This window comes from Pan paniscus, chromosome 2, assembly GCF_029289425.2.
Source record: "Pan paniscus chromosome 2, NHGRI_mPanPan1-v2.0_pri, whole genome shotgun sequence".
Classification (NCBI taxonomy): domain Eukaryota; kingdom Metazoa; phylum Chordata; class Mammalia; order Primates; family Hominidae; genus Pan; species Pan paniscus.
The window spans coordinates 43997056-44022893 of NC_085926.1; the positions used below are offsets into that span (position 1 = coordinate 43997056).

Consider the following 25838-nt stretch of genomic DNA (forward strand, 5'->3'; position numbering starts at 1 on the left):
CTCGCTGTTCAATCGGTGCAGTGAGATGCCAGGGGCTCAGCTGACTTAAGCACTGTTGAGCTGCAGCCCTGACACCACTGTCTGTCTTCTGTCCCTCTCTGCCGGCCTCTCCCCAAGCTGAGCGCAGTGTCCTGCACCTGGTGAGGCCTCAATACATTTTTGTTGAATTGAAATGGGTCCTTCATTGCTGGTCCTTATATCCCTACCCCGGGGTGGGACCATCACAAAGGGCCTTCCATGGTGCCATTGACGGCTCTGAATCAGTCATTAACACATCCTCAGACATCTCCAGTATTGATGTGGCTGCTCACTCCACCCCTCGCCAGTCAGCACATCTGCACTGTCACTGGTACAAAGGACAGAGCCAAGGAGGCCCTGGTGGGAGCCTGATATAATTCCCCAACAAACCCTTCACTGTCTGCACAACGCTGCTGATGCAACAAGCTCCACGCATCTGCGGCTGTGGAAATGTGTTTCGTCTTGAGCTTTAGGTCAGTGTTAATACATTTTTATTAATAAGCCGCTGCAGGGTGTGGGATATGAAATCAACTTTAGAACTGCATGGTATCTTATGGAGTTGCCTGGCTGATTCCCACCTTCATTTTACAGAGAAGCAAATGGAGGCGTGATCCAAAATGAAATTTGATTTTTTTAAAGGGGTGAAGACTGTGTCTTTTCTGAATTTCAAAGAAACCAAGTAAATGCAAACTGGACCCCAATGATAACACATTTAAAATCAATTGTTGAGCTCTTCTTTGCTCCAGGTAATAAGAGGAGGAGGGGGAAGATTCAGATTTGTGGGGGATGCCAGCCCATGTCAAGGGTCAGAGAAGCTGCGTGTCAGGTCTCAGCACAGATCGAAGAAGAGGCCAGGAGAGGAGGAGGGGCAGGAGCTGGAGAGAGGCCCATCAAGGAAAATGGCACAGCCTCCCCTTCCCCAGGACTTAGCTCTGAGTTTCACTGATGGGAACCCTTGGGGTTAATTTATCAGTGGGTTCCTAATCCCTCCCTACCCCAAGACAGCAAAGGAAATGGTGACCACAGGACACCCACAGAGGGAGAAACTGGAGACCTCTGTTTATCCAAATGAGTTTAGTCTGCAATTAAATGTTTTCAGGCCAAAACTTCTGCCTTGTGGTTCAGGGTAACTGGGGCCACCATTCCTCCACTATCCCTTGGACCTGCATCACACATCCAGAGCAGTATCTGCCCAGCAAGGAGCCAATTCTCTATGGCCAGGTGCTCTAGAGACAGACAAGAAGTGTAGAGAGCAACTGCTTTGCAGCCCCACCAACCTGGTGAAAAACTATGAACACATTTCCTCTTTTACCATCTACTCCATCCCACTTTAATCAGTTCCCCAGCCACAAAGCCCTCCACCATGCTGGGGGACATTTAGGCGTTTTGCAGACCCATCCTGCCTAGGTCCCATGCCAGTTCTCTGCCCTCACCCCTACCTGCCTGAGGGGCCCTGCTGGTCCCTGGCTCATCCCCCTGCAAGGCCAAGACCACCAGCCTCCCTGGCACTGGTGCTGCTGCCACTGTGTGGCCTGGCGGGAGGGGAGAGGCTGTGCGTTCTTTGACTCAGACCACACTCCTCTAGCACAGCCAAGATCAGCCTGGCACATTTAAACCCAGATCAGCAGTGCAGCTGTTAAAAACAAGGGACTAGTAACAGATAAATGGAGAAGGAGACACCAGATATAGATCCTGCCCCTCCACAGGCACCACCCACTGAGCACCTCTGCCCACTGCTGCCCTCCCAACAGGTGGAGGATACCTATCTTCCTTTCCTCCCCAACTGGAGGAATGACCAGCCTCTGAGACACTAGCTTTCCCCAGCCCAGAAGCCTGCCCTTCAAGTGCTCACTTTCTGCACCAGCTCTGGCAGTATGAAGGTATATGCCCTCCAAGAAATACCCCACTCCTGATACGAGGGCTGGCCTTGTCTTCATTCCCTTACTAGCACAGCACCACTGGCATACAGCACGTTGCTATATGAAGGACCTTTTGGCACAAGAACTCTGCCATCAGTCTCACTGACTGTCGCTTTCCAATCTCCCCCTTCTAAGGTTGACTTAGCTCTTGGGTGGCCAGTGTATTCCCCAAGTCTGGGTCATTTGACAGAATAGCGTACGCGTGCATGCAGTATCCAGAGTCCAGGCCTCCTGGAAGGAACTTCAGCCAGTGCAGGGCTTGGTTTGCTACCCTTCCCAGGGTCCTCAGGGTTTCCACTCTTAACCGTATGGCCAGTTGCCTCAACGAGGAAATACACCTGTCCATGCACACAGCTGAATCCCTGCACTAGAGCCAGCAATGGTGGTCTACAGCATAGCCCCAGCCACGTTCCTGTAAAGGAAACAAATGCAACTCACAGCCCAGATAAGATCTTAAATTAATAAAAAGGCACCTGCTGTCATACGCTAGTTTTTTTAATCACATAGATTAAAATATTCCAAATTCCAGCAGCCTTTTCTTTAAGGGTGTTGACCTGATTCTAGAACCTGACCCCAGGCTCTTCTTCATCCTGGCCGCACTAGAGGTGAACTTTCTTCTGCCTGATGAGAAATGCTCTCAGAGAGGCCATGCCCCTTATTACACAGTGAATAGGAGGCAAAGTCAGGATTGAATGCAGGACACTGATTTTCTTCCACAGTTGGGCAGATGTTTTTCAAAATAAGGAAATTATTTGCCCCAAAGATCCTTACACTGACATCCAACCTTGGAGCCATTTGGAAGCCGAGAGGTGACCTGATGAAGTGTCTGAAAAGAGAAGCTCGAAGTCCAGCCAAGCTTGGTTTGAAGCCTGACTCCAGGTTTTACCAGTTGTGGGACTACTGGCAAGTTTTTTAACTTTTCTAGCCCATTTTCTGCTTTGTGCCTTATCTGTACAAGTGAGACAGTAATACCTCCTCTTGGGGATCATGGCAATTAGAGATAGTAAAGATAAGGTGCCCGGCAGTGCATGGCACGTGGTAGGTGCTCTCGATGGTAGCCACCTTTCCCACCCCTGCGTTTTAATATTTGGATCTGGACTTAGACGAATATTTTGATTCAATGTAATGCTTTTGTGTGAGTGAAAGTACAAGTTAATAAGTCAAGGCTAAGGGAATCTAAGCCAAAATTGAGTGTCCAGACACAAGACTCACCTTCATATAGAAGCTGACCTGTTCTAACTCTCCTGACTGAGGGATTCAGGTCCTTGCACCACCACTACCCTCACCTGCAGAACAACCCCAGAACCCTGTTTGTTTATTTTTTTACCTCCTTGGAATAAGCTCACATTTGCTCCATGACACTCACCAGCAAGAAATTCATTGTGTTTTTCTAAATTAAACACATGAGCATTTGTTTCTTATTAAATAATATAATAAAGAGGACCTTCGATGACAGGGCTCACAAAACATCATGACTGGGCCAAGTAAAAAAAATTAAAAATAGATGTGACTTCATGCCTCTGCTGACATGTCATCTTGAGAGGATGACATCCATCTTGATGAGACCGTACAAGTCCTGGAGGGCAGACCAGAACCTCTGAGAAGGGCCCTCATGGTCACTGCAGGGTTGCGTACCATCTCAAGGCGATAATCCAGTGATGTACACAGCATCTCTGGCTGCCATGCTGTCCTTCCCTGCCTGGTCAGGCCCCAGGACCTGCCCTCTAGCTCCTGTGGCAACAGCCTATAGAGTTCAGTCTCCAGCTCCCCAGAGCTTCTCCAGGAGTGCCAGGGAGCAGAGCCCAAGCCTCCTCCAATTACAGATCCCTTCTCCCAGGCTCCACTTTGCCTGTTCAAGCCTTTGAGATGCCGCCTCCCTTACCTAGCTAGCTCTTTCCCTGTTGGATTGGAAAACATAACCAATAGAAACCTCTTAACCTGTCTCTGGATGCCAAAGTCCCTGGTCTTCTTGCTTCCCAGCTCGCCCCCAGGAGAGGGGAGCAAGAAACCCCTCTCATGCTTTAATAATCTTCCTGCTGGCCAAGATGAGGCAGCCGAGTTAATACTTTAATTCAGGCATCCTGCCACATGGGTTTGCCACATCTGCCCTGTGAGAGTGTAAGTCTCCAGAGGGCAGGGACAAGGTCTTATTTTCTTTTCTTCCTATCAGCTCATCACATTTTTATCGGGTTTCACACGCCTCTTTGACCGGTAGCCCCGGTGTCTTCATATGCCTATGCACAGAAACCTTCACGTTGTGTCCCTATAAGAATCACTCCCATTTTCCCAGCGAAGCTTCACGTCCCTGGGAGAAAGGTAGACAGTAGGCAGCAGAGAGCAGATTTAGACATGACAGTGGCCCAGGGTCCAGCTTGGAGCCATCTGACCCCAACCCTAGAGTAAGTGAAGGGGACCCTCAATGCTGAGGATCAAAGCTGGGGTGCTGAGAGTTTTAAGGGCAAATCCAAGATTTTGTAGATTGAAGCTGTTGAGGAGCCCAGGAAAACGATCCAGTGTTTCCCATGGTCATGTCTCCAGCTCCCTGCTGTCACGTCCCATAGATGTGGGAGACGGTGAGCATGGGGGTGAGATCCCACACGGACGGGGGCCTGGACACCAGGCAAGAACAAAGAGCATTGGCAAGGAAAAGCAATTTGATTACCAGACAGTTCTGTTTAAACAGGATGGGGTAGGATATCAAGCGGGGGAAAAATCAGCGCCCGGAAGGAAGAAGGGATTTAAAAATAAAAGAAGTGACATTAAATCCAGAGAAGTAACCCTGCCTTCCTTTTTCAGTAAAGTGTTGCTTTTAAAAATCTGGATCTAACACAGAGAAGGCAAATGGATCCTTCTCTACATAGCACTTAGGGCAGCTACTGCGGATTGATTGAGCTTGGCATCTGAGATGAAATTTGAGGCCTAATCAACGCTCAGCAAGAGTCTTATAACTGATTATTAATGTCTGCCAAGGGCACGAAAAGGAGGAGGATTTAATCAAGTACTATGCATTTGCCATCTTTCCTAACCAGTATTTTTCAAATTCTCCCATCAGTTCCCAGTTACCCCAAAATATTTTCATTAAAAAAAAAAAAAAGGAAAGCATAGCTGGCTCTACTAAAGCTGCAGTTAATTAACCTGGCCATTCATTTAATCATTTATTCATTGATTCAAAAAGTTATTGCAGATTTGAGCACTGTGGCTCATGTCTATAAACCCAGTACTTTGGGAGGCCCTGGCAGAAGGCTTACTTGAGCCCAGGACATCAAGACCAGCCTGGGCAACAGAGTGAGACCCCATCTCTACAAAAAATAATTTAAAAAAATAGCCAGGCATGGTGGTGCACACCTGTATTCTCAGGTACTCGGAAGGCTAAGGCAGGAGGAACACTTGAGCTCAGGAGGTCAAGGCTGCAGTGAGCCATGATTATGCCACTGCCCTTCAGCCTGGGCGACAGAGTGAGACCCTGTCTCAAAATAATAGTTATTGCATGTTGCCTATACAAAAAATGCCAGGTGACTGTGTTGGAGAATGCTGAAAAGAAAATACTTGCTGCTTCAAACACCTTACCGTCTAAATCAAGAGATAGAATATGAAATATAATTGATTACAACACAAGAAACCACTAATTATAATACAAGACAATCTAAAATAAGCATGAGATTAAGTTTGTCAGTGCTGTAGATATTTTTCAGTACCTGATGGGTACTTTTAAAGTGTTGTTTGCTTTTGTTCTTTGTTTTGTAAAGTTTTGAAAGCATATAGTCCTTTTCCCTCAAATGGCACAAAAGGTAATATTTTTGATAAAGGAAGAAGGCAAGAAAAGTTTCTGACAGGTCAAGAAAATCAAGTAAATATATAGGCCTTTGACAAAGGCTGCAAATAGAACCACAGAGTGTATCATTTCTTTCTTTGAATGATACTTTATTGTCATTTTTGACATATGGATGGTTTTTCTGAAATTGAGTTGTTTTGAGACAGTATTCTGTGAACCATAACCTGTGGAGAGACTCTCTACATTCTTTTGGCTAATCATCTCATTTTTTTAAACAAGTGGTCAAGTGGTATTTACCCAATTGCAGTATCCTAAGATAGAATACCCTCTGGTTGTTTAAGAATTAATGAGATGAGCTAAACATTCCGTTGAAAAGCATGTGTTTATGTAAGAAAACCAAGTTACTTTATGAAGTAAATTGTGGTCTTTTATCACTTTTCCTCTCTTCGGTCTCTGGAAAAGAAGCCAAGCAGATTGATTCAGCCAAGAGTCCAGCCAGGGCTGGGAATAGCCTTTTTGGAATATATCTTGCATTTCCCCGCTTTGTACGTGCAATCTGTAGTGTGAGGTAAAAGTTTGGTGGTTTTATTTTGCATAGACCCCCTACAGTCGTGGCGGTGGGGTTCCTGTGAGATGGTTGCACACCTCAGAGTGCTCTGTGGAGACTCTGTGGATAAATAGCAGGGAATGGGGGTTTCTAGGGCTCAGGACCCTGGGCTTCCACTCCCAGCCCTTATTGTGAGCCTCAGGGTCCCTGCCAGACCCTTCATGGAGCTATGGCTTGAAAATGGAGGCATCAGGACCGACTTGCAGGTAGCGAGGGGGAGGGTTTGTGGCTGAGGAGAGAACAGGCGGTGAGCATGCCTGATAGCCTCTTTCTTGCTGGGAAGCCGGGAATATTAATAGCATCATCACATTAATCTAAAAATAAGGTCTGTAAAGTCCTGACACTCCCTGAAGACAGGCCCTGCTTCCTTAATCCTCCCAGATCTTTCCAGGTCAGAGCAGCACACTACCCTTCCCCCTGGAGGCAAGAGGACCAGTTTCCCCAGGCTGCCGGCGCGGGCCTCCCATCTGTGGCTGGGAGAGGCCAGGCTTCTGAGTTGGGTTCTCAGCTTCCTTTGCTTTTAAAATGGCCTCCTGTGCTCCTGTTTCCTGTGTGGGCCCACAGGCATCCTTATTTTGAGCTCTCTTTTGGTCTGTATTCTTAAGCCCCACAGCACTTGGTGATGCCATGTTGTTTTAACTGCCAGACTTTGGCCTCTTGTCTGTCACTTGACCCTCACCTCAGCGCTGGGGTGTGCAGGGCACAGGGGAGAAGCCACCTGCCTGCCGCCTAGGAGGCCCAAATGGAGACATGGCTTGACCGAGGTCCTTCTGTTTCCTGTGTATTTTCTGCCCTAACCCCACCCGTCCCCCACAACCCATCATGCCATAAGTCCCAGCCACCCACCCTCAACCTGTCCCTGGTGGACACTCCTTTTGCTGCCTTGCTTTCGGGAGCCCAAGTCTTGTGAATTCTACCTTTAAAAGTCTCTCAGTGCTGACCAGTCCTTTTCACCCCCATCGCCCTCACCCTCCTCTCTCCACCCCCAGAGTCAACCTTCCACACTAGGGCCAGTCACTTCCCCCACAGAAGGCATTTTATGCCAGCCACCTCCAAAGGGGATCAGGCCGGCCACTCCACAGCTTCCAGTGTCCACCCCATCGGGTGCTGACAGTCCTCAGATATGCCCCACACGGGCCCATCGTGGGCCAGCACTGGCCATCCTGGACACCTGAAGACCCTCCCCATCCCTCTCCTATTCCCTCCCCTCTCCCCACCGAGTTGTTCTATAAGGCCCAGATACCTCCTTCACTGCTGGGCTCTCCTTAATTTCTTCTGCTTGAAAGAATTCCTCCTCTGTATTCCCTGATGTTCGGTACCTCTCTTGTGTCCATCACCATACCCTGAAGTTTCGTATACTTGCCTTCCTCCCTCTCGAGGTCATCAGCCTCTTAAGGGGAGCAGTCATTCCTTGTTCTTCCCCAAGTGTTTGTGGAATGGAGTTGAATGTGTTCTGTCGGGTGGGCTTCCCACCTCTGTGCCAGGAAGGTGAATGGCTTCAGGCTTCTTAGGTCAGGGTGACTTCATGGGGTATTTTTAAATGACTTGAAAATTTGGGAAGCGACCTTACATGGTCAATTATTAAAGGAGAGGTAGGAAATCGAGTTGCTTTTTCATCACATTTTGCTTTGCCATTTCTGAAGAGTTCTGTTGTGGTGTCCCTGGAAGGGCCCTGGGTCAGGCACACCCCCAATGCCAGGGGCTTCATGAAGGCTGGCCAGCATCCCCAGTGTCCCAACTCAGCCCAACCTGTCTGTTGTCCCATCCTAAGTTCTGTATGCTCCTCCTTGCTTCTGTCCCACTGCCAGCATGCCCTCTCCAGGGGCATTGTGGGTCCAGTTCTAAGGCATGGCTGTCCTTCTGGGGAGGAGGTCCTCATTCATTTAAAGGGAGTGAAATGGGAGCTCAGAAGTCAGAGGAAGCTATTCGTTCCCAGGGAAGTATTTTAAGGCAGGCAGGTGTGTTGTTTTTGTTGTTTTTAAGTGAGACAAATGTGCTTTTCAAAAGACTCCGTGTGTGTGCTTACACCCCTGAGTCTGCTTGAACATCTAACACCTACCAGCTCCCTGACAAGAACATTTGTGGCAGATAAAAGGCATTAAAAAGTCCTAAGAGTGAAGCAGGATGAGTCACAGAGAGAGTGAGCCTGCCAGAGCCTTTGAGAGCAGCGGGTTGCAAAGCTTGAGTCTCGGTTCCTGGTTTGCTCCGCCTTGTGCCAAGCTCATGGGTGGGTGTGATCCCCTCCCTTGCTCGGGCCCCTACACCTACACACCTCCCACCACCTGCAGAGCTCTCCGGCCCACGGCACGCCCTGCTGGGCTCACCTGGTGCCTGAGGGTTTTGCTTGCCAGCTGGGGCTGTGGGAACCAGCCGTGGGCTGCTTTTGCCCTACACGAGGAGACGATGAGACTGAGCTGAGAGTCACTGTTTGTCACCCTGAGGCATTCATCACAGCACAAGAAAGCAGCAGGGCGGTGTCCCCTTCTCCCCCAACACCGCCCCCCCCCCACCCCCGGCTGGAGAGATGAGAAAAGTGCTTCAAAACGGCTGAGAAATTTTGCAACAGAGGCTCACGGGGAAGAGTGGGCTCAAAGCACCAGTGGCAGGCAGCACCTATTCTCATCTACACGCAGTCCCTCCAGTCCCTAGCACCAGGCAATCACCTCACCCAGCTGCACCCTCCTTGACTTTCAGTATTGGGTGCCTCTTTACACCCAAAAGGAGGGAGGAGGACATGCCCAGTCCTTTGTGCAGCTGGGTATCGTTGTGGCAGAAGTTGGGAATTTTTGCAGAGCCTGCTGCTTTTTGAGGTCTTTCTGTAGTTCTCAGAGCAGATTTAAGAAATGTGGGTTCACCAGTGAGATTGGAAGGAGAAGGGGAATGCCATCATTTGTGGGGGAGGTGAATGCCTAGAGATTTGGTGGGAGATGTATTTGGAGAGTAATGAGAATGAGTGACTTGATGGGGGTTGGCACAGTTGGGGAGTCTTGGAACCTGCTGACCCAAGGTGCCTGAGAGGGCTACTGACCACACCTGTTGTCTGTGTGTATCCACTCCTCATTAGAGCCCATTGCCAGTTTTTCCAGGGGTTTTAATTCAAGGGAAGTTCTGAACCACAGGCTTGTCTTTCCCTCAAGTCTAGTGGGTACCCATGGCTCACAGCTGTACAGACACACCTGTGGCCATCGAGAGGACAGAAACTTCACAGACCTTCAGTTACGTGTGCCCCATTCTTACTGAAGCAAAAGCTGTTGAGGCGATGGGCCCAGCCGAGGCCTTGATCTGGAAGTGCTTTGGGGTGTACCCTACATGTGTTAAGGGGGCATACTGCCTGGTGTACCTGGCAGCTGTGTTCCCCATGCTATTTTGTATTCTGAGGTCAGGCTCCTCTGAAGAACCACTAACTGCCTTTGGATGGGTTTTAGGACCTTTAGTCGTGGGTCAGACTGTTGAGCCTCCATGGTTGTGAGAATTCCAGGGCTCTAGGCTGGGTCCTGTGTGCATCAGGCTGTGGTTCTGAAATTTAATCAAACATGGTAAGCAGCTCCGTTTACCCTTTTGAGACACAATGCTGACTATTGCAAAGAAATGTACAAATCAAAATATGTTTGCATTTTATTTATGCAGAAGCAGGAGATGGCAAATTTTAAACCCTATTTTCAATCAAACCTGGAAAAAAAATGTTAAGATTTGAGTAACTAGTTGGAACCTTGCTGCCTCTCTTTTCACTTCAATATAGGTCTGTTTCTTCCTGATTACTGGACTCAATAAGAGAACGAAATGTTATGTAGTCAGCAAATAGAGTTCATGTTACCTATTAGACCGTAATAGCTCCACCGGACATGCAGAAATGGAACTTGATTTATTACAAAACTTGAAAGAAAGAATCAAAAAGGGAGGAAAAGAAAGAAAAGCAAAGAAACTAGCCACAGATCTGCCTCATCAAACAGCCAATCAGTGTGCCCAGCAGCATAAAAACAGCACATCCTGCAGCCAGCTGGCAACAGAGGGGGAAGCAGCCTCCTCTACCTGGTTGTTCATTTGACAGGAGCCTCGGGAACTGCATTCATTATTTGGGTCTCAAACAAGGGGTGTCGTTTGTAGAAAGGGTTTTATTTTTTAACCGCTTTTTCAGGTATGGTGTTCTTAACACCATACTGTGGTTTACCCAGGAAGTTAATTGCTTTATTCTTTTACATTGACCTTGAGAGGATTTTATATCTGAGAAAAGTGACATTTTGGTTTTCTAATTTAGAAGCACAAAGGAAGTTGAGAGAGAGAGTGTATGAGCCTGATTCACACTTTGGGGAAAATTGCTGTGGTTAAATTATACACTCTTGGAACTGGGAGCAAAGATAACATTATTAGACTTAGGCGTTAAATATGATTAATGGGACAACAGGGATAACGTCGATGCCCCTTCGTGTGGACAGCCGGCTTGCGTTTCATCCCTGAAAACTTGTGTGGTTGAAGGGCTTGAGTACACACCAGAGAAGGTGTGCTCACTTACAATTCTGACTTCTCCGGCAGTCACAAGCAGTAATAGTAACCCTTTGCCTACAGTTTCATAGCACGCTGTTTTAGCAAAGGAGGACCCTTCCCCCAAGAAACACACTAGTAGAAATGCCAGCCCTTGGGGGAGGAGGGTCACTGTGAGATGAATTCACAATGTATACGTATCCCAAAACATTATGTTGTGCATCATCAATATGTACAGTTTTTACTTATCAACAAAAAATAAATAATGAGGAAAAAATCATGCTGGCAGCTTTTAAAAGGATAGCCAGTTTGGCTTGGTGTGTTAAGCTGACAGGTTGCTTCCTGTTGGATCCCACTCACCCCTGGGCTGAGGCAGGGGCTGGTAGCTCATGATGCCAGCACAGGCTTCCAGGACACATTTTGACAATGCTTTTGAGTAGTCTTACATCTCAGTGGGAAGACCCGGAGTTCTTACTCAGCTGACAGAGAAAGCCACATGTAAAACTCAATCATTTTGGAATAATGATGGAAGGACAAGGGTAATCTATGGCTGTCACCTTCTACTCCTCTGGGGAATATGTGATGTCTTCGTCTCCTCAAAGAAGAATAAAAGATGGGGGCAGGACTTCCCCAGGGGTTAGTGTGGTGGCAGGTGCCACCCCATACACTTTCTATATTATTAAGGAGCTTCTGCAGCAATCCGAAAGGCAAAACTGAGTTGAAAGTAATTTATCTTCTTATCCATATCAAGATCAGGGTAATATTTGTGTTTTTTTTATATACTTGAAGTAAAAATTAGAATAGTCAATTAACCCTATTGGGAATTTTAATACTTTCATTTAAAAAATACTTTCTTCACGCTTTTCTTTGAAAAGCACCACAAATTACTGCTTACTTTTGGATTCTTTCCTAGATTTTAATGTACCTTCTAGGCATTAAAACAGGAATATATCTGATATCCATCTGACATTTAGAAATTACATTTACTGGTGTAACTTTCATTCTTCATTATTACTGTTATTGCTCTAATTGCCAGCACCCATTGTTCATTCATTGTGGTGTGAAAAACAAAATTGATGAAAGTTTATTTTTCTCTCCATATCCAGACCTGCCCTCTCTATCTGCCAGTTCTATCAGCAAAACACTTTGGGTAGGTCTTGTTTGTTTTAATCCCTTCAAACTGCTGGTTCCTGCCCAGTAACTCCCGAGCTGGCTTTCAGGTGCTTCTCTGCCAAAATATGCTGACTGCATCCCTGAAAATTGATCGTGTGTTAAGAACTGCTGAGAGGCTCAGCCACGTCTGGGGCCAAGTCATCATAGCCAGGTCCACGGCAAGGGAGAGCCCTCCCGATAGGCAGCGCTGCCCTGGATGCAGGAGGTCTGAGACAGGGAATATGCGCATGGGAGGTGGTAAGAGAATTAGAAGGTGCAGAGATGGGGGATATGAGGAGACGGGTAGCAGTGGGGACAGAGTGAGAACAGAAGCAGGGAGATGTGTGGAAACTGGTGGAAAAAAAGAAGCAACAAACCAGAAAAATGGCTGATAGGATGTTGATAATATCGCAGGAATGTTTTTAAAGGCCTATTTTCCAAAAATGAATATGGGGGAAACTGAGAAATGAGGATACCAGATAAGTTCCACCTGCAGAGGCCTGGAAAGGTTGGCAGATCCATGTGGGGCAGTCACAGGTGCTGAGAAAGAGGGGCGGTTTTGCAAGGTGTGGGAAGCTGAGTGGGATGCAACTCCTGGAATTGGGGGTGACAGCCCAGAGAGTGCTGGCTGAATGAATATTCGGCTGAATCTGCTTTTTTAGCTGACCTGTTGGAATGCCTAAAGCCCAACTGCCAAGCACTCGCTCTGCACATTATCTTGAGTCCCCTTTGTGATAGTAGTGCCCTCTGCCTCTGGCTCCCCAGGCACTCACTTTCCTCTAGGGAGACAGGCAGGGAGTAGGTGGGTACAGGACAGCTGTGGTATGGGAATAGGGTACCTCGGGGCTGCAGGAGCACTAAGGGAGAGGCATCACCAGCCTTCCAGGTTAGGCAGTGCTGTTCAAGCCAACACTGGAGGAGGGGGAGAGGGAGCTGCAGCACGAGCTCTTAGTTGTATAAAATTGAAAGTGGGTAGGCTGAGGAGGGGTGGAATCACAGAACCTAAGAGAATTCAAAGGAGGGTAGCAGCCTATCTTTCCCAAGTGGCATAGTCTGTTTTTTTTTAATCCAACTATTTTTTAAATTGTACTGGGCATATGGTACCTTCCAAGACCAAGAGACAGCCAGATGGAGTTGAGAGGGATCATGAAACCTGTTTTGTTCTAGCAGCTCTAGGGCTGCAAATATTGTTCAGCCTCCACTCCCTAAGGCTACGGGAGCTCATAGTGGTGTGAATTCCCAAGGGTTCGTGCAGGCACCACTGTGTCCCCTCAGGCAAACCACTGGTCTCTCCATGCAGTTGCATCCTTTAACACCCAAATAGAAATTATCCATTCCTTGGTCATAGTAGAATGAAATGAAAGCACTATGGAAAGGGGAAGGCTGTCCACCATTGAGGGAATTCCTGGAAATGGCACACTCTTGGTTCATGGCTCAGAGATGAGCTCCAATGAGCATTCACCATTACTGTCACTACGGTCCCACATCAGCAATGACCCAGGGGTGCAAAGTGCCTGCACCGCAGGCACTGTCTCTCCCCAACGTTATGATGCAGGTCAGTCAATAAGTTCCCTGCAGTCAGATCTGGGGCTGGGGGATGGGGGGATGCATTGTCATGGCTGCCAACGAAGAGGAACGAGAGAAAGAGGAGTAGAAGGATTCGTAGAAAGATGGATGGAGGGATGGATAAGTGTAGGGGAGGCAATCTTAGTTTCCTCATCTTAGTTTCTGCAATTGGATCCCTGTAAATTAAACTGGCAAATGACAGTTTCACAACTTATTCAAAAAATAAAGACATTTATTAACATATGTATTGTTGGTGTACACATGGATGCACCCAGTGATGAGTAACCAGAGGGATGGTCAGAACTTGGGTTTATAAAACATCTTAGGCTAAAGGAAAAGGGGCTTATGGATTCTGGGCTGGGAACACTAGACTAAAGAGGAAAGGTAAGAATAAGCCTTTAATTACTTGAATGCCCAGCAGCAGTGGTAAGGACCCTATACATGAGCATATAAAGTAACTCCTCTCCCTTACCAGGAAGAGGAAGACATCTTTTACAAATGGAAACTTTCCTTGTGAGTGTAAATTTACTTTACAGAAGAAAACCTTGTGCCCTGTTTTTGGAGCTTTGCCTGCGTCGGCTGTTTCTCAATGGCCTTTAGCTCAAAAGCATCCATGTGCCAAAGAAACATATTTTGGGGTGGCATATTCTGCTGCCCTTCAGATGGAAGGAAGGATGATCTTGTATCCATAGTCCAACTTCTAGTTGAGCTTTTGCTCTTCCTCCTCCCCGTAGCAATATAGAGAATCAGTGTAAGATTTGGCTTCTTTTTAAAAAAAAATTCAACAACAATTTGCCAAGTCCCTGTTGTATCTCTGGTACACACTCCTCCCCTCAAGGAGTTCATGACTAAAAAGGAAAAGTAAGAATAACCCTTCAATTACTTGAATGCCCAGCCACAGTGGTAAGGACCCTATATAAGGGCATATAAAGTAAACTAGAAGTCCCAAGGAAGGTGTCATGACTGCCAGCTGGGAGCTGACCTTGCAGGATGAGGAGGAACTGAGGATACAGATAGCCCTGCATGGAGATGCCTGCCCATCCCTGTGGGAAACTGCAAATGGTTCCTTTTGGTTTGTGTATAGTTTACTTCGAAGTGGGGGTGGGGTGTGGAGCTGGCAGAAATAAACTGGAAAATGTAGGTCAGGACCTTATTATGAACATCCCTAAATACCAGTCCAAGAAACATGGACTTTTTTATGTTGAATGTGGAGTAATTGTATACATACTTTGGAACACTGTGCTGCAATTAGCATATGTACAACATGAATCAACTTCTGAGACCTGTGGTTTAATGAAAAATGTGAGTTGCAAAAAATATGCCCAGTATAATATCATCAGCGAAAAAATACTCTACAAAACAGTTCTATGTGTTTGCGTGTTTTCTATGGGTCTGAAAGGACCTACACCAGACTGCTAACAGCAGTTACCTTTGGGGCGAAAAGAAAGAACTAGGGTTTGGGAGTGAGGAGTATTGAAGGGGGATGTCAGCATTTTTGGAAATCTTTTAGTTTTATTTTAACAAGGAAATGTTATCTTGCCATTAAACTGTAATTTTAAAATTCAAAAGATAATGGAGTCATTGGCTTAATTCCTGTTCTAAAATTTTCAATTAAAGCTTGCACATTCTGAGAATTGGGAAGATAGTCTCAAACCAAACAAAATCCAGGGATTAAAAAAAAAGTCCCCACCTCCCCGACTCAGAGCCTGCAGAGAGAAGGAACTCTTTGGACTGCTTTTCTCCCAGGCCTGAATGGCCTTATTTGTTTCGTTCATTGATAATCAATTTCAGGTGATGAGGGATGCTCTTGACCCACGTTGACCTTGCAGCAGCATTCTGCATTCCTGCCCATGACTGGATTCCACCCTGTGGCGGTGGCTGGCTCCGGGCAGCGGTGGTGAGTATGTTTTTCTCTTTCCTGGCACCAGGATCATTTTCTTGGAGAGTCTCTGTGGACGTTGGCAAATAGTTTTGGCCTTCTTCCAAGAGATTGGGTTTATACCAGTCTAAATGAGGCAGGCATTTAATCAGTCACCCAGGGAACAGGCTTGAGGCCCTCTGGTGTCTTCTTTATAATTAATTTTTAACATTTGTTTTCAGTATAAAATTTGGGCCTTTATCCTCTTTGAAATAAAAACATAGCATGCATATTAGACTGTATTGGCACTAAACTTCACACACCATTCTTTTATTCCCTTCCAACTATTAACTCCTATTAAGCAAGACAGAGGGATAATAAGATCCCCCTGCACTCCCCCGCCTTGCTGGCTTGTGTGATGCTTCATCCTCTGTAATTGCCTTCGGTGGCCAGGCTCTTTCCTATCATTAGTGTGCATCAGAGGCTCCTTGTCAGGGCCACGGCCACCTCCCAAGCTGCCATGCACCCCTTTTGCCATGCAGCCCTTTAATGCTACGGCCTTTCCCCAGCCCAACCACTGGGAGGCCCTGGTCGACTAAAGTTCTTGTTAACAAGACACAGGGAGTATTTCTGGATTTTTAACCCTGGAACTTACACTGGAACTGCTGCAGATGATTTCCTGTTTGTTCATTTGATTGACCTGCTCTTACATCCTGAGAGCCCAGGCCTGGGTCAAGGGAACCCAAAACATCACAGTGGTTCTCGAACCTAGATCTATATAAACAACACTGAGAATGCTGACTAGAAGCGCATATTCTGAGGCTTCTCCTCAGACCTACTGAGTTGGAATCTTTAGGACAAATGGAAAATTAACTGGCAACTTTTTGTTAAGCTGTGTAATTATTTGCAAGTCACTAAGTAAAGTGATCATTTTTCACTTTCTTTCAGAGAAGTTTCAGCACAAACTTATCTTTAACCTTCAATACCCTGGACTTTTTCTTAGGGCTGCTATGTACCCTTTGTGCAAATTAGAAACAGGAACCCTTCTTTCTGGACAGCAGCAGGCCACACAGAAGGCAAGACTAGGCCTGTGGGGCTCAGGATGGATTTCAGCCCCATTTACCTCCTTGGCCAGGAGTCTTTGTGCAGTTAACAACCTACACGGTTGCACATGGCAACCCTGCTTACTCTGTGCTCTGATGAACAAAATAGCTACCCTTGAGTACCTACATGTGTAAGCACAGGGTCAGCTTTTTCTTACGTAGTTATTATCTGTAACACCAACAGCAACTCTTAAGGATTTATGTTGAGAAAACTGAGGCTCAGAAAATTTGAAAATTTCCCTAAGATAACACAGTCAGAAAGAAGCAGAAGATTAAGACCCATACCAGGCTCTGATGTGGCAAGCAGTTGGCTGGATAGGAAATTATTTACAGTCAGTGCCTTACTTCTTCAGCAAGACCATGGATAATTCCTTGTCCTCCTTCCCTCTGAGAAAACCATTAACTCCGGAGCCTACGAAAAGGTCCCTCAGGCCAAGAGTTAGCTGCCTGTCTTTGCTGCTGAGTGAGCAGAAGCCTCAGGCCTCCTGATGATGAATGAGTAAGTGTTTAGGAGGCACCAGGAGACCTGGGTGAAGGGCATGTGACATGGTAAAGCCTTAATGATTGTGTGTTTATTATTAGCAAAAGTTTCACTTTTTCCAGCCAGCCACGATGATTAAAAGTCCAGTTTCTCTTTTCATTTTGTGTAAGAATGTGAGCAAAGGGCTGAAAGTCAAGAGAAGGATCATGAAATTGGAGTCAGTAAGGACTCCTTACTAAAGTTGTCCTGTCCTCTGGATTATCAGCTGTTTTCTGGAGTAAGGAGCTGCCCTGAGCAGAGCGCCAAATTGGCTGCCGATGAGGTTCGTGCTAGTTGCCACTTCTTCTCGGCACCTGTACCATCAGCCATGGCTGCGTTAGGAACCCGCTGGAACTCAGTGGCTTCCACAGCACTCAAGTGTTATCCCAGGGCTGCAGGGCAGCTAGGGCTCAGCTGGCCCAGGGTTGGGTGGGTCAGCTGAGTGGGTCTGCTTCTCATGGCTCTCATTCCCCATGGACTGGCAGGGTAGCAAGACAACCTCTGCTCATAACAGCGGCAGAAGAGCATGAAGGCAAGTGAAAGCACTTGAGGTCCCTTAAGACCTAGGCCCCAGACTGGTACACCATCCATCTGCCAAACTCTATTGGCCAAAGCAAGTTCCATGGCCAACCTAACGATGGAGCACAGAAGTAGGGTCCTCTCCCCTCTTTAGCAGGAGGAAGTGCAAAGGCACGTGGCAGAAGACAGAGATGAGGGTAAGAATTAGGGCCAGCAGTTCCCCCAGCACAGTCCCTCAACCTCCAGAGGCTCGTTTGGTGGAAGCTTCCCCTCCTTGCAGGCAGCTGGAGAGCCTGGGGCCCCGTCCTCTGTACGCTGTCCTTATCAGTATTTTTCACAGGGCACAGAATTCAACCACCGGGTTGCTCACATTTTCAGAGAAAATCTGTCCCACATCAAATGTTTCTCATTCAATTCTCAAAAGCTCTTCTATGCTTTTTCCAAAAATGCCTCTCTCACACTCTGAGATCACAACCTAAGTTTTGCTCCCTTTCTTCATTTCTAATAAAATCTGAACTATGCAGATTGCCTTTCTCATAACCATGGTAGCTCGTTGTTGGCCCTTCCTTGAGTGGCGTTGGTCTTTCTCAGAGACAGAGGGCGGGGGTCCCTAGCTGCCCTTGTGAGCGCATCATTAACTCTGGGAAGGGGCCACTGGCTTCACCATGATGTTTCTTTACCCCCCTCACTGAGAGAGTAGCGTCATCTCCCAGACTGTACCTTCCCAGGCCAAATGGCAGTTTTTTGAGGGGTCATCTAATCTGTCAGTTCCTAAAACTAGGTGGACATTAAAATCAGCTGGGACGTTGAATACAAATTCAGATGCCTGGGCCTGGACAACAGCAGGATGGGGCTGGAGGGTAAGCTCAGTTGGGAGCTACTATCACTTTGCCTGCTGACCCATCTCCACTTGGAGTGACAGACTACTCCAGAAGCTAAGCCTCTTACTATCTGTTACCCAAATCAGTAAGACATGGTGGCATTACCAGTGTTATGCAAATGTCTTTTTTTTTTTTTTTTTTTTTTTTTTTTTTTGAGACAGGGTCCGATTCTGTCACCCAGGCTGGAGTGCAGTGGCTCAATCTCAGCTCACTGCAACCTCTGCCTCCCAGGTTCAAGCGATTCTTCTGCCTCAGCCTCTCGGGTGGCTGGGATTACAGGCACTCACCACCATGCCTGTCTAATTTTTATATTTTTTGTAGAGACAGGGATTTACCATGTTGGCCAGGCTGGTGTCAAACTCCTGACCTCAAGTGATCCACCCACCTCAGTCTCCCAAAGTGCTGGGATTACAGGCATGAGCCACCACTCCTGGCCCGAATGTCTTCTTATTAAAGCAGGAGGTTCACATTCCTGCAGAATCTGCAGCCTTATTGTTGTGTGACCACAGGTAATGGGAGACAGCTTGCATCCTCTGGCCCTAAGAGTCCTCTTTGATTCTTTCAAGAGGGCCAGTTGAATAAATAAGTTCAGCATAGACAGATCAGTCACTCTGAACTTTACGTTACCTGCTTTAGGGTTTAGGTTCTTCAGATCACCCACTAGGGTTCGAAACTGAGCAATCTCTCCAAGTGACGTCCTACCTAAGGCAGACTGTGAGGGGAGGGTGAGTCCCTCACCTCCATCGTCTGTGTGGCTATTTAAATAATTCTTTTGAAAGGGCACTGTGACCAGCAATTACAGACCCAGCTTTTAGACTCAACTCACTTCTTATTCTGACCTTCCTTCCTCAAGTCGTTTTCCCCCTCTGGACCTCGGTGTCTTCATCTGGAAAATGAGATGATTAAATTAGGTTATCTAGAATCTTGCCACTCAAAATGTAATCAATGGGGCTTGTTAAAACCACAGAATTTGAGGCTACACCCTAGACCTGCTGAATCAGAATCTGCAGATGATTCATGTGCACATTAAATTTTGAGAAGCACTATTCTATAAGGTACCTTCCAGGAGCTTCAAATTCTGTGCCTTTGAAACCGTGGTTACCCTCCTGTACCTTTCCTGTCATTCTCCTCATGTTCCTTTTGTGAAAGCCTGTCTTAAAAGCCATCTGGTCCCTGGGCCTTCCATCATCAGCATTGCTGCTGATTCATTGTGCCGCCTTCTAGGTAAAGAGGCCTCATATTCTTTCATGCCAAGGATGAGGGGCCAGGAAATCCAGAGCAACTTAAAAGCCCTGAAAAGTCAGGAAGAAAACGGTAGTTAAAATTCTGAGCAAGCCTCATGCAAGTCTGGGTCACTAGACACGTCAAGATCACAAAATAGATTGAATGTTCCAAGAGTAGGGAGGAGCAGAAAGCAAGTTAGAGAACCAAAACCAACAGCAAGGAAAATATTATAGAAGCATGCAGGAAACCTATTTCCCATTACTGCTTGTCAAAAACATAGGCTGATATACACCCACGAAAAAAAGATTATAAATTTCCCTTGTTCTTTTCCTTCACTGTTTTGAAGAGGAGTTTCCTATGGAGTTGGAGCTGTGTTGATTGGCAATTTATTTGTGAATTGTTTCATGAAACCAAGGCTTCTCTTAGCAGTTTTCTGTTGTTCACTACAATTAACCATGGTTTAGTGGAAACTTCCTTTTCTCCAAGCCAACCTCCCCACCCCACCCCACCCCACCGCACCTCCTTCAAAGGATATCACCACTTAAATAACAGGCTCCTAAAGCTAATGGAAGATATACTTTTCCTGTGCTCTCCCAGAGCCTTCTGGTTTTTTTCCTGCCTCTTTGTGATAGCACATCAGCAACTATTTATTCTCATATTATTCTCAGGGAACATGGACAGTTGATGCATAAAACAAAAGAGTTATTCTTCACTCACATCTCAAGGCTTAGTCTGGGAACCAAGGGCACTGCAGAACTCTGAGACATTGGATTAGGGGCAAACTGACATAGTCATGACAGAAAATAAGCAAAATGTCTACTCTGTCTGTGAACCATTGTAATAAGCAGTTTATTGAACAGGTCCTGAGTGGGCCAAGCTCTTTGTAAGGAGAATTAAATGAGATAGTCTGCAGTCACTTTTCTGCAGGTAAAGAGACAGGTGAAGTAATTGCTCAAGGTCCCAGACCCAGCAAGTAGGGGTGAGGGTCCAAACCTAGGCCTCCTGGCTCCAAAGCTCATGCTCTGAGCCCCTGTCTCTTCCATTCTGGCTGTGAAATACCCCTTCCCCATCAGCCTGTTTTCCTGCATATGTTTTTGTTTTCAAACTGGCAATTATTTCTACTTAGTGTTCAAGACCCAGGTAGCAGTCTCCTCTTCTGGGAAGCCTTCCCTGACTCCCAGTTACCCTCATTCTACTCCTGGCAGGGCCAGCAGCAGCTCCTTTTTTTAATGTAATGAGCACTCCTCTCATAGTGTCTTAAAGTGAATTCTCCAGTGGTCTTTCTTTCTCATTATTAGACTCTGAGAACCTCAAGTCAGAGTCAGCCCTGACTAGCCATCTGTGTCCGTCCAAGTACGCAGCACAGTGCCTGGCTGGAATGTCCATGTCTTTTCTTCCGTAAGATGAAGAATGTGCAGGTTCTTTGTGTTAAAACAATCCAAATAAATGATACAGAAAAGATTAGCATGGCCCCGTCACAAGGATGAAACGCAAATTCGTGAAGCATTCCATATTAAAAAATAAGAATAAAGAAAAACCATCCAAATAGAAGGCATGTGTGCGCATGCATATGTGAATGGATATTTCTCTACACATGTGCTATGTTCTATTGCAACCTTGCACTTTAACATGTATAACTTATAAAAGGAGGTGGGGCTAACGCTATTTTAGTGACTCATGGAAGCAAGATGGCAGGTGCTTGCCCTCTGTGGCAGGGAAAACCTCTGTCAAAACGCAGAGCCCTCTGACACCCTGATTAACATTTCACAAGATGTCCGGGGTTTGTTTCTCTCCATCAAAACCTTGACTTTAGCCATTATTCATGCAAAACTGCTCTGAACAGGGGTCAGCAGAGCATGGCATGTTCAAAAAGGTGAACAGACGTTCATTTTTCCTTGTGGCTTCCCTGTGACAGATAGCTCTGTTCTGAGGCTCAGAAAGGGAGAGAACGGACTCAGAGTTCAGTGACCATGTGAAATGCACAGATCACCCCCCAGGTTGGGCTTCTGGGCAGTGTGTATAGCATAGGGGTTAAGAATGTAAGAGCCTGGCTTGCACTGGATAGCCAAGTGTCTTTGAGTGATTGAAGCCAGTGAGGTGAGTTGTTGCCTCATTCTGTGATGTGAGAGTAATAGTACCTTCCTCAAGGGCTGCTGATAGTATTAAGGAAGTCAGTAGATGTGAGGCATTTGGACAGCAGCTGACACACTGTTAGTGCTGTGGTTGTTGGGTTCTTGCTGGTCTGCCTGTTACTAGACTGGAGGCTCCCAGAAGGCAGGTCCCTCCCCATCATCAGTTTTTTTTTTGTTTTTGTTTTACTATAGACTCCAGCGTAATACATCAGGCCTTGGCCTTGGTGGGCAGGTTGGAACAAATTGTGAGCTGATGGAGAAGTAGAGGCACAGGTTGGCTGTGTGGAATTTAGTAAGCTCCATTTTGTAATCAGTGATTGTTTCTTAAAACAAAACTGTCCACAGGCCCTATAACCATGGCAGGTCCCAGCTAAGATTCTCAGCTGAACCAGTGAAAAGCAGTCATCCTCCAAACACCTGAATCAAGATGGGGGATAACATGATCCATGACCTTTTAACTACATGAAATCTACTTCTAGTAAAAATAGTGGATGCAGATGGATGTTAAGGACATCTGCTCTTTTAAAAGTCCCACTGTCTCTCTCTTGCTGTTATGTTATTGCTAGAGCTGTGGCTATGTCATTGCATCTTCTGCAGTTTTCAGGAAAGGGTTAGTGTGACAGAACGGGCCTTGCAGAAGGGAGAAAGCAAGGCAGGCGGGAGAAGGCTGGGCTCTGTTGACACAGAGTTAAACTCGGGCCTCTGCACTCATCCTGTGAGCAGATCTTGTCCCTGTGGTCACAGGTACCGTACAGCTGGGCCTGGCCAACTCGGTGTTTGGCCTGGACCAATACCTCCCCTTGGTTTGCTTCTCCCCTTGGCTGCCTAAACATGGGTAAGACAGTGATGTGCCCTTGCACTGGCACAAAGGGGACAACAGAGTCCTTAGAAGGAGGGTAGGGTGAGCGTCCCTGCAGGAGTGGGATTCCCTTTGGATCTGACCGCCCATCAGGTCTCTGCCAGAGGTGACAGCCTTGGAATGGTTGTGGCCTCACCCAGCACATGGAGACACCACTTGGTACATTTGGGAAGTGAAGCCAGCCATGAGCCAGAAGGGCAACTTGGTTTGTCTCAGCAGGAACCCACAGCTGCCGTCACGAGCTGGGAGCCCTGAGAAAGGGTCCTCCTTGCTCATTTGCAGAACTTCCCGACTGATTTGGGTCAAGATCCCCCTGCTGAGATGGCTGCCCTGCAGCTTGCTGTTGGGTGGGACAGGGAATTGTTACCACTTCGGGTGAACAACGAGATTCTCAAACCAGAGAGTCCGTATCTTGTGTCCCCTCCATCTCCGCCTCAGTGCGTGCATGAGCTTGGTGCTGCCCTCAGTACCTTGGGTGGAGAGGAGGGTGTGAAGAGAGGGATAAGATATTTGGATGGTTGATTAGTGTCTTAGTTTGGATTCCCCCAGCAGTGTAAGTTGCGTGTCTGGAAGGTAAGCCCAGGCAGCACTGGTTAGGGGAGTGGGGAGTGAGACAGGGAAGGAAGGAGGCCAGGACAGCAGAATTCACTGGAGAGTAGTCACTGCAGCCCCCGAGGGGTGAGGGAGCTGGGTGGGGCATTCACGCACCAGCTCCCATGGTCACTGGGTCTAGGCTACTCCTGGACTGTTAATGTACAGGCACTTCCAGCCTGCCACCCTGCAGGCCAAAGCAGCCTCAGGCCAAGAGTCCAAGTGTGCACAAAGCCCTTGGTGGACCCAGCAGGTGCCAAGAGGACGTGGGCTAGGCAGCCCCTGCTACAGTTGGCTGGGGGAAGGGGTGTTTGCTTTTGTCTTTAAAGCAGATTAAGATTTAATCCATTGTACAAGAGGGAAAACTAAAAGTGGGAAGCTGCCCAAGTGTCCACAGACAGATGAATGGATCAACAAAATGTGGCCTATTTGTACAATGGAATATTATTCACAAGGAAGGAAATTCTGACACATGCTACATGGATGAACCTTGAAGACCTTATGTTAAATGAAATAGGCCAGTCTCTAAAGGACAAATATATAATTCCACTCATATGAGGCTCCTAGAGTAGTCAAATCCAGAGGCAGAAAGTAGAACAGTGGTTACTAAGAGCTGTGGGGAGGGGAGTGGGAAGCTATTGTTTACGGGGTACAGTTTGGGAAGATGAAAATGTTACGGAGTTGGATGGTGGTGATGGCTATACAACAATGTGAATGCACTCAGTGCCACGGAACTGTACATGCAGAAATGGTTACAGTAGTAATTCTTATGTAATATGTATATGTGTGTGTATATATGTGTGTGTGTGTGTGTGTGTGTATATGTATATATGTGTGTGTGTGTATATATATATATATATAACACTTACCACAATAAAAGTAAAGAGAAGAGAAAAAGGGAAACGAAGGCCCATCATCCGAGTAATTTCTCCAGAGCTACCCAGTGGTTCCCTGGAGAGGCCATGAAGAGCCTGTGTAGAGGTGTCTGCTGTCCCTGTAGGTGCTAGGACTCCTCACCTGGCTTTGTCACCTCCTGGCCAGCCGAGGACTCCACAGCAGGGACAGAGCAGGTGTTTCTGGGTATTATAGCTCAGATTAATTTGAGTCAAGAATGAGACTTCCTGGTGTGTCAGAGAATAGGCCCCTTTGAATGACTCACCTGGCTCTGAATTCCATCGCTAGTTTTTGTCATGAGGAAAGTGAAGCTGGCTCCTTGAGGACCCACTCTGCATAGGAATGATGCTCTGCACCAGAGGCAGAGGGATTAGATCAAAATCTCTGCCCCTTCGTTAATGTCTTACAGGCAGATGGGCATGTGGACAGATAAGTGAAATTTAGGCAGAAACCCGAAAGACAGGTTACTGAGGCTGCCAGGTAGAGGGGGACTGAGGGAGAGCTGGGGAAGGGTGAGCCATCCTTATGGGAGGGATGAAAGGTTAGAGTGGTAGAGAATGACATGATCAACTTTTCTTTTTAAAAAATCCCTTGTGCTGCGATGGGGAGAGTGGATTAGACTGAGGGAGGGTAAGGAGAGGCAGCCAGTTGGGAAGTGACTACAACCTTCCAGGTAAGATGTTGACAGGGTGGCTTGCACCTGAGCACAGAAGTGATGTCGCTGGTCTCACATGAAGGTCTCCCAGGAGGGTCAGGATATAGAAACACTTCAGCATCTTTGGAGAAAAACATCTATAAATCATAATCTACATTTAAGTAGAATTTGCAATGTATTTAATCAGTTGTAATGAGGCCCGATTTATATAGAAAACTGAACAGAAATTGGAAACCTCATTTTGGGTGGTTTGGAGGCCAACAGAGGTGGGATTGCCTCTTACTGCACCTTTTCTGGTGCACAGGGCATTGAGAGACTCCGGGAGGGGCTTTGCCATCTTTTATTCATTTATGCCCCTGCTGTAAAACAGAGGTCATACTCTATCTTTGTATGCTTTCTGTTTGTATCTCATTCTGCTAGATGCTGAGAGATAAAGAGATATATGAAATAAGGAATTCTGTCTCCAGAGATCTTCAATCCAGCTGGGGTGTCAGACAAGGGCTGGTTAAATGGGTGTCTTTTGTAGCTGTTCAAGGCAGCCAAAAGTAGGGCATGATTAATTGTTTAATGATAAATGAGACAGAAAATACAGGACTGTAGGAAATGAATGGGACAAAAAATACAGGACTGTAGGAAGCCTCAGGGAGAGCCCCCCTAGGGTTTTCCAAGCCAGATCTGGACTCTAGAAGGATGCCTAAGATTGGGACAGATCAGAGAGGTTGGGTGGGCTCCAGTGACTCACTGGAGCTGCAGAGGAAGATTCATTCCTACAGGTGTGAGGAGGCTGCAGGCTGCCCTACAGCTGGAAAGGGACATCTCCACCGCATGCCAGGGCCAGGGGCTTGTGCAAACTGGGAAGCCAAGCAGTTTTGAGCTGGTGGATGATATGTTCAAATAGTGTTTTTAAGACAATTTATTGGCCACAGTAGGTAGAATGACTAGAATGAGAGACTGCAGTGGAGAAGCCATCAAGGAGGCTGTTAAGAGAATATCACAAGAGAATCAAGAGATGGGGTGTGGATGGGGAGGGCATGGAGGGGCAGATGTGCCCCACATTGTAAACCAGCCAGGTGAGCTGCAGGCTGCTCA

General features: G+C 46.8%; 1 pseudogene; it reads left to right on the forward strand.

The window, feature by feature from the left end:
- Nucleotides 1–21036: 21036 nt before the first annotated feature.
- On the forward strand, nt 21037–21136 carry LOC112439399 (U6 spliceosomal RNA; annotated as a pseudogene).
- Nucleotides 21137–25838: the final 4702 nt, after the last annotated feature.